The sequence below is a fragment of the Osmia bicornis genome, chromosome 13 (genome assembly GCF_907164935.1).
Source record: "Osmia bicornis bicornis chromosome 13, iOsmBic2.1, whole genome shotgun sequence".
Lineage (NCBI taxonomy): Eukaryota > Metazoa > Arthropoda > Insecta > Hymenoptera > Megachilidae > Osmia > Osmia bicornis.
Window position 1 is genome coordinate 3,134,871 of NC_060228.1, and position 14,057 is coordinate 3,148,927.

The following is a 14,057-nucleotide window of genomic DNA, read 5'->3' on the forward strand; positions in this document are numbered from 1 at the left end:
GATACCCATGTTCGAGGTAAAAGAGGGCCGTTTTCTACCGTCAGCCATGATCAAAGATGAAATTCCGTTATTTATAGCACCTGGCAGGGGGTTGTTCGATTTTCTTCACCTGGTAGCCAAGTTTCCCTGTCTATTGTGCTACTTGCTTGGGTCATAGAATTGAATGGCAGACTGGAGTCTGAGAAATTGAAGCACTTGACCCTTTGACTACAATAAGTTCATCTCGAACAGCATTTCCATCATTCTAAGGAAAGAAACCTTAGCAGCAATAACTCCTGGAACGTCTAAATATCATTTCAGCACGTTAATTAATATTTAATTAAAAACTGCCCCCGTGGCGCAATGCAGAGTCTATATTCTTTGTATCGCAACAGGGTTGCCCTGTTTATTTCCTTTCTAACCAGTTAATAAAGACTCGCGAGGTGTTATTTAAAGGCCGGAAACTTTTGAACTTTAGCGGGGTGGTTGGTTAGGTCGGGGGCAGGAGTCAGGCGTACAGGAGGGCGCAGCAACTGGCTAGCTAAGATGAATACAGGGGCGTGCTCGCGAAGACGTATAAGCTGCTAAAGCGAGGCCGGCCTGTGCATACTTGATTCGGGGCAGGCTGGTGTTGGTAGGTGACGGATATAGCCGGAGTATTTCAGAAACGTGACGTTGATGTGACAGGGCCGGGGCCGGGCATGTTGGTTGCTGTTTATACAGTGCATTGGCCACCAATTAATTTGGGATATTTATGCGGGACGTTCCGGGTGTAAGCTTCAGACGAACCCGGAGATCAGTCCGCGTTCAATCCGTCGAGAATTCTTGTTACCATCGGGCGTGGTAAGTTTTGTTTAGCTTTAGAAACAAGATCCCCGAGTGTCTGCGGATCGCGATGATCGTTTTGTAAACCCAGGGGACCGCGAATCGTTAAGAGGGATCCCCGATGGCATCGAGGACTTCGCGATCTTCGTCGCCGGATTAATTAACCGTCCTTGTTTCTGGATTTCGCTCTTTAATTAACCGCGTCCCTCCTCGTCAAGACTCGATCCTGGAAAACTTTCCTCTCTTCTCGGAAAGAAAGCGATAAAACTCGCGCCGTGTTTTCTTCATTTTCCTACCCGCTTTGTTCTTTTTTTCATCCTGAAAGAAGAGGACGGTGATTTCTCGAGGTAAGAACCTGGAAGAAAAGACGAACGTCCTGGATACTGTGGTTAGTTGAAACGGTCCGGAAACGCTGACCAGCGGCATGTTAATCGAGCAACACAATGGAGGTGATCGAGGGGGATTTCGCTATTTCCAGGATGACCTATATCGGTCGAACGATTTTCTCCGGCCAACACCTCACGATCTATCGTGGGTTCGCACCAGCTACACTTGGACTGGCCTAAAGCCAGACGAATTCGAGCACTTCCTCGATACGGAACACGCTGGCCTCGGTTTTCTAAGGGTAGACATCAAAGGAGATAGATAATAGGATCGCTTCAGAGTAACGCTTCCTATGCTTTGTCGTTGGTTTAACAACCATCTTGTCCCTTCTAATTGGTCGTGCCGATATTATTTCTTACTTAGGCGAACGGTGCAGGGTTTATTTATAGGAGACTTTGATTTCGAAACTATTTCGAATTATAGAACGAACAGACCACCAAAGGGTTGACGAATTTCTAAGCGTTTCTGAAACAACCATCCCAAAGCGATTCGATTCAATCGTTTGCAAATATACAAGACATTATCGAGCATCCGTCCGTCTCTGTAAATGACCGATTCTACTGGAAACAGACGTCCCAGGAAGTGATAGCGTCGAATGCAAGGCGTCCAGAGGCATCGCAAAGTCAATTTAACGGAACGGAACTGACACGACACGGAAATCGAGCAGAAACGTGTCCCTCGGTGGATTAAAGCGATTTTATTGCTTGTCCCAATTGGAAGCCGGGTAGCAGGCGAGCTTAGTCGGGAAAACGTGACTCGTGACGGGCGTGGAATTCGTCACGATTGAAAAAAAAAAATCTGGCGAAACAACAGGCGAAACGAGGAAGCGAGATCTCGATCGCTGTCAACTCGAACGGGAGAGTCGACGTCCGACTCGAATTCGATTCGAACAGCAACTGGTGGCGGGCTAACTTCCACTGGCCACTTCCACTTACAAATGGCCACCAAGTTCGGTGATTAACCCACATACAGACGAACAATGGAGACTAACGAAGATTTGCAGAAATCGTTCCTGACCTCGTTCATAGTCGACGATAATTGATTTACTGTTCTACCTTCGAAGCGCCTGGTATTAAAGGATGTAGAAAAATGGGGTATTTCGTGTTGTAATTGCGAGATGCTTTAGTTCTCTGAACACGGTCTTACCTTTTCGGAGAAAGAAAGATAAGTGTGCCGTTAAAAGGTCTTAGGTACTCAAAGTATTCCAGGAGAACCTTTGTTTCTTTGCTTGAATCATTTATCATTGACTTTTATGTTAATTTGGTAAATCTAAGGATTTTGTACGCCATAACGAAGATTTTATGTAAGAAAAATTATCGAAGGATTTCTGAACTTAATTTTTCAAATTTTATTTCTGATAAAAGTAGCCACTATCCATTTATTATGATTGATTAATACTAAACCAGCAGGACTCTCTCCAATGGTCCGTCGTGCGAGGATTAACCTTCAACCGATGGTACTTGATGGTTTAATTAAAATTAAATATTGAGAATTTTTAATAAAGGTATTTGATAATTGATATTTAGGAAATAGAATTGATATAATTAATATCTAATTGAAGCAATCAGCATCAAATATATTGTTGTTTAATTTTTTAATTTAACCGCGGTGATAATTAACCCTGACACGAATCTGAAATCTGCCACTTAATTGTATAAACTGAAAACTTTGAAATTGAGATTAACGGGAAACTTTGGCGATTTCCTTGGAAGAATCTCATTAGTAAGGCAGCGAAGAGGTAGTAGCTTCACTTTTCAATTGTCGCACAGCCGCATTCGCTCGAAAATGTTAATCGAATGCGTCAACCGACTTCGATAATGGAGTTTTTACACGAAACGAATGGTCCGTCGATTTGAATTGTTAAACGATCTCGTTTGCATACACGCAGCGTTGTTAAACTAATTATTATCTTCTGACGAATTTTTATTTGTTGAACGCGTGGAATGAAAATTTATCCATGAGATGGAGATTAAAGTAGGAAATTCATGGTGTGCCGATCGGGTCGATTAAACACGCGAAAGTATCCTTTGGTGGCGAGGTCGCTTTCTATCCTGAGAAATTTCTTATCATGATAGGTGACTTCGATTCATGGGCGCGCCTAATGCCTGAGAATCGATCGAACTCAGGAAAGAGATTGTTTTCCACCGATTCTTACGTAATTCGACTCCACCCGACTCGTGTATCTTAAGCCGATTTGCATATTTCCCATCCCATTATAATTCAGGCGATTTCTTGCCATTCGAAGTGCAATCCTTTTACCAAAATATCAAATAAGGGGAGAAATTTACAATCCTCATTGATTTAATTTTGCAGAAAATTAATTTTTTAATTTATACATTATTTTTATGCCTCGCGAGACTTTAAAAGACTATCAGAATAATTTCGCAATTATTACAAGACCATTAACTCTGAACACACAACGGTACGGTTTTCCAATGAGGATGGGTAGGTAGGGTGAAAGTGTTTCGTGTCGTTTTTTGAAATGGGAAAAATTTGAATAAGAAGCGAAACGTAATTTTGCAAACGAGCCCAGGAATCCAATTTTCGCAACGTCAGTCAGAGATTGAGTTTATAATTGGCCCCGCGGCGTGACGGTCCCGAATCGATTAACGTGCAGTTCATTAAAATGTTTACCGACGCGTTTTTATCGTTCCCGTGGCCTGAGTGTCCGTTTTTTCGGCGGCCATGCCACTTGCATTCAATGAAATTCGATGGTTCCAAATGTTCTCTGTTTTTCGAAGCGCGAAAACGCGTGAAAACGTTTCGCCCACTGTAATTTTATACGATGTTAATAAAACAATGGGACGTCGGACGGTCAACGTTCATGAATATTAAAGTGGGTTGTATGAGAAGTACACACTTTATTATGAGATAGCTATAAAATTTAACTGGATGCAAATAATAATAATATGTAAATGGGAATTGGTAAAATTAAGAGAAGGGTTAATTGTATCGAAACAGGAATAATTCAAATTACTCTCATAAAATTTCGATTAATTTATATGATATAGGGAAAATATTTGAAAGCCTGTTTTCAATTTTCTTAAAAAATAAAGAAATATGAATTTAATTTTCTCACAATCAAAACAATAGAAATCTTTGAGTTCAGATCAGTGAACAATTGTTTTCGTTGGAAATTTTTAATCCTCGACAGATTTTAATAGAAGATGAAAGATTAGATTATAGAAGTTGATTGATCGAAAGCATCGGCTTATCAGCTTGGTAACGAACAGAATATAAAATGATCGCGAAGTAGGATCCATTTATCTCGATGAAACTTTACTTGATACTGTGGTTAGAATTTCGCTTGTCAGCGATCGTCAGAAATTTATTTTGTCAAATGATCCTAGAATATCAGAATATTCTTCTATTTTCCACTGACCTACTATTTAATATCCACCTTTATCGACGCTGAAAATTATAACGAGGACCACCATCGAGGCTCGAAACCGAAAGTTTCAGTTGTTTCACCTAATTCACAGAGAGTCGGTTCGTTTGTAGATGTTCGCAAACTTCTTTAATTTATTATCCCGCTAGAGCCACGAAAATTAGACGTTGAACGAAACAGGAAGCAACCGTGGTACCGAGAGAACGGCCAGTTAAATATGCTTCCACTTTACTAGGAACTTCACCTAACGACATGGCAATTCAACGAGCTCGCCCTTTTGTTGCTCCCGCCCTCCTTATTTTCGTCCTTCCATTTAGTGGCACGTGTTTACACGCCAGCTTTATGAACTGCGAACGCCGAAATGAGGAAAAACGAGACAGCGACGAGATTCTAATGGACCGTCTTCAACGTGGGTGGCAATTTTCACTGAGGGTCCTTGTTTCCACATTTCTCAGTAACTTTTAAAATTTCGAAAATTTGATTCGAAGTTTCACTCTCGTATTCGAGATTTTTAAGCAAGGAAAAATTCACGATTCAATATTCAATCAGAAAATGGAAAAATGTTGGAAATTTTTAATTTTATTCCTTCATTCGAAGGCTGGGTTATCAAGATTTTCAAAATTTATTCAAAGAGTAATGTTAGAACATGAGTTATCCACTTTTTTGCTAGTAGAATTATAATAGGAACCTTGGTTCCTAATTAACCCATTTTAGCCCTCCTTCGTTGAAGGGCTTGGATTAAGTGAATTTTTTGACTACATTACCCGCAGTACTTATGAAGGAAATTTTTCATTTTGAACGTATGGTGCGTTATGTGTGGTATGTTTTCCATAATTGAAAACTTGCTTTTAGTTAGAGTCATTACATTTATGAATTTTTTAATTACATTACTCGCATTATTCATTTTACAAATGTTTTATTTCTACAGGCTTATTTGCTACAGATTTTCAGTACTCGTTGAAAATTCTAATAACATTCTAATAACCCATATTATTCATGATAAAAGTTTTCAATTTTGATTACCAAAATTTTCCTGCGCGTTTTCGACGCGTTGAGCCTAAAATCATTAACTTAACGCTTGTAGCATCGCATGCGTGACATCCGGTATAAAATGAATTGGATTATTCGCAATTTCGCAGCAAGTACACCGCTGGCCGGTCCGATACAACTTTAAATCCATTTATATCTCGTAAATGTCGTTGAAACACTTCGCCACATAAATTCTTGTCGCCGGTGTGCACCCACGAGAGATACAGTGCAGTTAGTGCGACCATAAATCCGTATTATAACGATAGAGAGGAGCGTCTCTGATGGTTTTAAAATGGCCTCAATGATTTTATAACAGCGAGGTCTGACGGTCGCGTAAAACCAGGAAATTCGGTGACATGATACGATTTTAAAGTTCTACACCCCTGGGAATTTTTTGCCAAAAGGTAATTCGTTCGTACAGAAAATTGTATCGTTTCCACGAGGGAGGACACTGTTAGCCCTCCTCCTCCAGCGTATTTGGCACTTTGTCAGCGTATCGTGTTGATACACTGGAAGCATATGTTTGAGGCAAGTCTTAAAACTTAACCATCACATCTGGTTTGAATTTCTTAAACGACTGTGAAGGCGAGAAAGTTTAACGTAGCGGTTGGAAAAAGAAAAGGAAACGGAGATAAATCTGTCCCGAGTCCTTTCTTTTCTCCTACAAAGTGGGGACAAACTTTTTATCGTACGTACAGTCGCGATCAAATCAGAATTCCATAGGGAACGTGGCGGTATAAAGAAAGTAGGAAATTTCAGAATTTTCATTTTAACAACATTAATATTAAAAGTAATTTTGAAGAACAATAATATAATTTTTAATTATTAAATTTAGTATGTAACAAAGTAAATATTCAAATTTCCCACGTAAACGTTTCTACGCAAGTAGTGGGGGTCACAGATTTATATATGCGGGGCCTTCTCCCCTCCATCGGCATTCTCCTTGGGAACGCCGAGGGGGACGGACGGACGGGAATTCGGGGCATTACCTTTTTCCTGAGGAAGCTTAATTTGATTGTGAGTGTACAATTGGTTTAAAGAACAATTTTTGTAGTATTTTTAATAATTAATAAGTTGTTATTAATTAAAAATAATTAATAATTAAAAATTAATAAGTTATTAATAATTAAAATAATTAGTAATTAAGCAATTAATAATTAATTATAATTTATTTCTATTTTTTTTTTTTTTTTTTATTGCACGCCATTTGAATTAACAGAAAAGAAATATTGTTGAAAGGTCAAATGATAAATGAAATCTGTCGTCATCGTTCTGTCGAGTAACTAATCGAAATGACAAAGTTGATGTGATTTTGTTTAAACACGTCAGAGAGTCGACGTAATATTGACGTAACTGGTTACGTCGGATGTATCCGTGGCTAGAGGAAAACAGCCGGAAATCGTAGAAATGAATGCATCGGTCGCTAATGTTCGAGCGGTTAACCGGGTGTGTAACTGTGCGAACGGTGGTCGACGCTTTGAAACGCGTTGAATCGCGTTATAAATCACCGGGCTTGAGAGAATCAGACCGGCTTTCAGACTCTAATGAATTTCTGTTCGGACGAAAGTAATTCAATGGATGAAGATTAACAGCATGAACGAGTAGAGGCTGTTTTGTTACGTAAGAACTGATATCGGTAAATTAAGAAGAGAATTCCAGTCCATAGATCAAAATTTGTTTGTATAAATCAACAATCAGGTATCTCAAATATTTCTGAAGGGCTATTGTATAGCTATAAATTTCTACAAAATTAATAATTGAAAATTTGCAACGAAGGGTTGAAATTTTTGAAAATGTTAAAAGTATCTCTCTATCTCTTTTACAAATTTACAAATATCATTATTTATTTAATATCAGCTCTAAAATAGTGAGAATATCCCAGTTTCCTATAAATATCAATATCACGGTTCCCAAAAAGGAACAGAAATTCATTGCATTCATTGGCGTTTCGCCTTTCATAGATACAATTAATACGAATCAGTAGAACCACGGTTTCATTCATCGAATAAACGCGCGAAACTGCACGTCAGAGTGTAAATCTGCCCAAGATTACGACAGATCGGCAGACATAGAAGCGTGGGCAATTTAATTTTCACGAAGTAGCGGCAACCACGGTTGATTCACAGCTGATTCATCGCTGAAGGCCTTTGGCTCGTCGGTGCAAAAGTATCATACGCTGCACAGGTGCATCTTGGATGCAACAGCTCGCGTCATCCACGCGATGCAACTTTGCGCGTAAATATAAGATAGACATACACCATTCCACCGTCTATAATTCATAAAATACCTTTTAAATACTAAGGCAATAATAATTTAGAACTTATAAGGATGAAATATTTGAATTTACAACGTTTTAATTAAAAATTGCAACGTGTTGTTTTTTTTATCCAAAAATTTCGTAAAGTACATCAACTATGTGCTCAAAATGTGTTTATATCATGAATACTAATCCTAGAACTTCACAGAAGTCGAAAGTGTCAACGAACGTAAATTTCGAAGCTACATAGTTGCAGAGTTTGCTGTAAATCTTAATAGAGAATTCGGAGTGTAGATCGCGAATATATCGGTAACACGAAATAGTAGTACATATTCAGCTCGTAACTTCAAATGATTCGTAGAGATATATATCTTACGTTTCAACGATTGCCTATTAGCTGCTACGCTTCTGTATGCTTTGCAAATATTAGTTACCATCACACTGTACGTGCGAATCGTATCAACAACTGTTGACTCAGCTTCGTCTGTTACCTGTGTGCAAGACCGAGCAAATTTTATTTGTAATTAATACGGGCTAATCATAATATTGAAAGTAGTGGAGTTTAAAAATATATGATGGTCTTTCAGTGATCAATGCTTCAGATAACTGCGATAATAGGTGCAGTTGCATTTTTGGTGCATCGTTGCACTTATAAAATAATGCAATTGTAAGAAGATAGATTAGAAATAGAAATTAACTTAATTAATAGATCAGAAATATATTTTTAGTTGTCAAATATTAAAGGTATTCAGATGAATTTTATTTAAATTTTGTTTTCAAAAATGTCAGTTTCTATCTTAATCTAACTCGAGATTCTGCCATATGACATTATTACACAAAAACACTTGAACAATCATTATCATGAATCTTTTCCTGTCGTACGAGATTTCGCTATTGATCGACGATAACTGTCTCGCATAGGAGATAACGCGAGAAACGAGATTTAATTAATTAAATATGTTCGACGTTTAATTAAAATTAATGAAACGAAGCTCGAGCGGGAGGACAATACTATCATCGAAATTACGAGGTCTCGGTCGTCATATTAATTTCCCCGGTGTTCTTTCTCCATTAATTGCGAACCGATACTGCTGATGGTTTCAGTTCGATCGGGTCGAATAAAAAATCAGGGATTATTGTGATCGGTGACCTGATACACGAGCCTTTGTATCTCTCGATCAATCTGCTAAAGAAATTTACCATGAAAGTTATTACTGTTATTTATAATTATTTGTGAACAGCTCTCTTATATAGGAGTTTCTTTATTAGTATAATTATTTTTTTGCATTTAAAAAAATGTATTTAACTCGATCTCATTGCCATTGGTAAATTGGTAAAAGTGTGTTGCAGGAAACCAAATCCTTCAAAATTAATCAAGTTGACGTTTGAAGCCAAATAATTGCTACTTAATTATCAAGAGCTGTAATTTTTAGAAAATAATAACAGTCATTACTTTCACACATACCTAATATTAAAATATTTATTTTTCTTTTCAAGAAATTATTTTATAATATTTTCAGAAGCACCGAAGTGGAAATATTTTAAATTGATTCTTATTTTCCGAATGGATCGATCATATGATTGAATTGTCGAAGCACTTGCAATGATTTGAACATTCTTTTTGCATCTTAAAACGTCACAATAATCTCAGAATCGTCACACCGAACTTTTCTCCCTCACGTTCCTTCGATAACGCTCACTTGAACTCGGAAAAGCTTTCTCGAATTGAAGCAACGCGAGCTGACCTAAAAGCAGGGTTACCATTTTCTCTTTGCATCTCTGTTACTACGTGTCTCTGTTTCCCATCCCTGGCTACCCTTCTCTTGTTCCATCTTCAAAGGTTTTCGTTAGAAAACATATCGTGAAATGATCTCGAAACGAGAGCAAGCGAGAGTCGTTGTCGGTGTCAGGTTCTCTCAGTTTTCACAGGAAACTGTTATCGTTTAGCAGCGTAGATCCGAGAGTATTTACTCTTTGTACTTTTCATTTCTCTTTACTCTTTTACCATTGTATACGTACAGTACTTTAATTCCTTTACAAGAAACATTCTCAGTTTAAAATAAGGAAGAAGTGGACACAGTTGGTCAAATGGTTTCTCAGATGAAAACTTGCAAAATTTTGACTAAAAAGTAATTCTACAGAGAATTCACAGAAATTGTAATGCATCCGTGTGATTATCCAAAGTGACAGAAACTTTTCTGACGACATCGAGTGAAAACTTTTCTACTTAGAAATCAGCATATTTCATTTTTCATTTTTCTGTTCATTTTCGTCGGCAACGTTTCATCGCGATGTTCAGAGAATCCCGGCTGCTTGATTCAACTTTCATCGGGAAATCCAATAAGGTGGTAGCCCGTAGGCGAGGAAACAAGGCGGTCCGCCTCGAGCAGTTCCAAGGCACGTTCCTTCTTGCCGCGAAATTAGCGTTTTCCACCGCTTGAATAATTCCCGTGGCATGTCGTTATCCTGGCCGAGCCTTATCTCGCAGCTTCAATAATTTCTCCTGCGAGGGCTCAATTGCGAAACGCAATTCCGTGCACCCTGTGCCCTTCTCACCTCGGATGCGCTGCGTTCCTTGCTACCGTTTATCGTCGCATTTTACGGCGTTTCGCTTGGATATTTATAAACGTTTCCGCGACTCACTTTCGCCGCGAAACGACCGGGAGAATAACGATTTTTCCTTCGAAACGACGTTTCGTATATTCGCGGTTAACGCGAGAGGGAGAGGAAACGCTTTTGTACTCGACGGAAAAGACGAGAGGGAAACGTTTTGGCGCAGGATCATTCTATAGAGACGGATTAGCTGCAGCTTCTTTCCGTGCAGAAAGGATGAACACGGCTCGATCAGGATTATCTACTTTGCTTAAGTGCAACGCGAAGATACGATTTGCAATTGCTACTCTGGAAATTCTTCGCTACCGCTTCCTACTCTGAGATTACTGAAACGTCATGTTTCTATAGCTTTTTTTAGAAATTGAAAAAATTAAGGAGATTTAGGTATTGGGTTTTATTTGGAAAATCGTGAAACTTGTTTAGAAGGATCATCTGCTTTTGTAGCTGCAATAATTTATTTAACAGCAAATAAAATTTACCACGTGTCTCGTTTTGAATTTAGAAATGCAACCAAGTATTTCTCGTAATGTAACAGACTTCGAAAAGTGCGATTGTAGTCATTATTTCATTTGATAAAGGTGTTTCAGCATCGCTGTTCGAGGTCTTTGAACCTTCGCGCGCAAAGAGACAGTTTAATTCATACGAAAGCACGCTCGGCTGGCTCGATCCTTCACAAATCACCGGTTTCGAGCGACCGGCATGAAAGTTTCAACAAAAATAGAAGCTTTGAAACGCGGATCGTGGCCGGCAATCTTTTCCGAAAGTTTCACCGCCGTCGCATCGTGTCGGCTATTTTCGCCTGATATTTTCTCTGTTTTACACCATTTTCGTCTCTTTTTTTTTTTCATTCCGCGGCAACAGCCCGAAATTTTTATCCGTTAAAAAAGTGCATCCCGACAAAAGAGCAAGTGCATTCTTTTTTTCTCTCTCCGCCAGCCGGCACGGCGATAAATCAGACGAAATATCGCGGTGAGAATGTATGGCACAGCCAGGACGTATCAAGTCGACGGAAAGAGAAAGATAGGGGAGCAATTAAGGTTATTGTCGACCCGTAGGTCGCAGCTGTGAGGAGAACAGATATGTATTTTCTTACGTTACTTATTCTTGAGACGTTCATGGATACTGACTATTTAGATCCATGAAAAATACAGTTTAGAAATATCGCCCTGGGTTCTGTGACTTCCCACATAAATTTTCGGGGGTTTTGTTCATTTCCTTTTTTCTGCTTTCAACCCCTAACAAATGACAATCTTTTCTTTCATAATATTTGTAATTCTATTTTTGTACTAAATATGATATAGCAACATTATTATCATCCAGAGCCTTTTAACTTTTAATGACTCATAGTAATTAAAAATTGTAATCAAGCTCCTTTAAATTATAATACACATAAATCGAGTTTAATTGCAAATGAAATTGCAAAAGATATTAAACCTGCGACGTTTGGTAGCTATTTTTCTTTCTAGCATTGCTTCCATGGAAAATCAAACAGCTTATAATTTATATCCAAGGAATATTGGAATACCATTTGGCCGCTGTGGTCCACCTGTAATAAATATGTAGGTGTGCTTTCATTCGTACAACACGCGATATTGTTTTGGAAATATTTTTCTGCACAAAGAAGGATGGCGTGGAACGAGCCTGTAATTCCTGTCGAAATTTTCTCTCTGTATCTCTTTTGGTGGAATTTTACTATCGACCAAATTGTCGCTGCTATCTACGGGTATCCACGGTATCAGGATAAATATTTGACGCCGAATCGATACGTATTGCCGCGTTATCACCGGGATAGTACTGATAGGTTCTGTTTCAGAGCAACGTACATACGAATTGAAAGTTACGTATAGAACGGTGGAAATGTTAGGTGCTAAAGTTCTTTCATTATTTCCTACTGTGACTTCGATCGAAGTGCAACGCTTCCTCATTCGACCATATTCCTTTATTCAATCTTGGCACGAGAAAGAGATTCAAAATTGATGCCTCATTAAATTTAAAATGTTCTCAATTATTTCTGTTCCATTTGCTCTTTTGACTCTTCGAAATCCATTAAGGAGTGAAACCATCACGTATAATTTAGGAAATTTATTTCTAATTGGAAGTGACAGAAATGTATTTTCATCTGTTGGATTTTATTACCAGTAATCGTGTTTGCCAAGGTGTCATTATTAGCACCCATAAATGTCATAAATCTTCAACTTCAAATGTTAATATTTGTAATCATACTTAATTAAACCATAGAAAAAGCAGTCGAGTATTTAGGAGCAGAGTGAACTAGAATTTAATTATAATTTCAGTAATTTGGAAGTTTAATTTTAAATAACACTGCCAAGTAATATGCTTGAAAGTAAATTCTAATTAGAGCAAGAAGAATATATTTGAGAAAGAGAAATATTACTCTATTTGAAAGTACTTTTAGCGAAATGTATGTAGGATTAAAGAAGGAAGAGGTTCATTGACCTCGGTTTATTTCGCCACTTTGCACACAATACCATCGGTTTGGCAAGTCAAAGGGCGCTTATTTCCCTGTGAATTTATCGTTCTATTAATCTTGCATTTTCAAACGCTTTATTGGGCCGGTTTAGCCCGCGAACGGGACTGGTAGTAAACGTTCGGTTTGGAGAAGATTTGTTCCCTACTGGCGAATGCTGTTCATTGCTCCGCTTTAGAAATGTTTTATCGTGGAAAACCAGTCCATTTTCTCTTTTCTTCGCCATTCCTTTGCCTGCTTCTCATTCGTTCAACTGTTACCAGTTGCTGAACATACGTTACATTCGGTCAGTTTAAACCAGGAGGTCTACTTTTCTGCGACCGCATTAAAAGTGCAACGATGCACTTTGAAATGCACTTTTCTAAAAAGTCGAATTGCAAATTTCTTTATGCCCAGATAAATTCCCTTGTACATTTCATATAAAAAAAGTGTTATAATAAAATGTTCAAAAAATGAATCCATTAGAAAAAAAAATGCACTTGCATTTAGGTGCATCGTTGCACTTAAAGTGAAATAATAGTAAAGTCACAGTCCATTTTGTTTTCATCTTTTTCCTTTTTGTAAAATTTATACAATTGACCGATAGTTCACGGTGAAAGGGTTAAGGGTGAAAATATTTTATATTGATCTGTATCGATCATCCCTGCGGCTCACACGGTTTATCTTTTTCGCTCTGAAGGATGCGCTTTACTTTCTATCCTATCGCCAGAATTATTCTTATGAGAAAGGGGGACGTTGGAGCATTTGTTAACCGAAGAGCATAGCCGGACGTTTTTACGATCGCTGAAAGCACGCCGGAGAAGACTGAAATTTACGGCACGCTCTACAGGCGTAAGCTCGCTACGTAATCCGATAAATTTTATGCATAGATCGACCGGCGAACAGAGTTAATTACGACGAACGGGTAATTCGAACTCGCTTGTGCGACCGGAGCAACTGCATGAAACTTGTTTCATTCGTTTAGAATTTTGCCAACAGTGAATTTATTATGAGATCGTTGTAATTAATTACAGGATTATGGCGAATTGGGAAAGGTTCTTTCTACTCAAAGTTCAACAGAAAATCATTCCATGTTTTTTCTAACATTTTAATCT

At 38.2% G+C, this 14,057-nt stretch overlaps 1 protein-coding gene across 3 annotated transcripts in view; it reads left to right on the forward strand.

The window, feature by feature from the left end:
• The window catches only part of LOC114875030 (heterogeneous nuclear ribonucleoprotein L), a 111,085-nt gene that overhangs the window by 54,863 nt on the left and 42,165 nt on the right, over positions 1 to 14,057 (forward strand). The window lies entirely within an intron of this gene.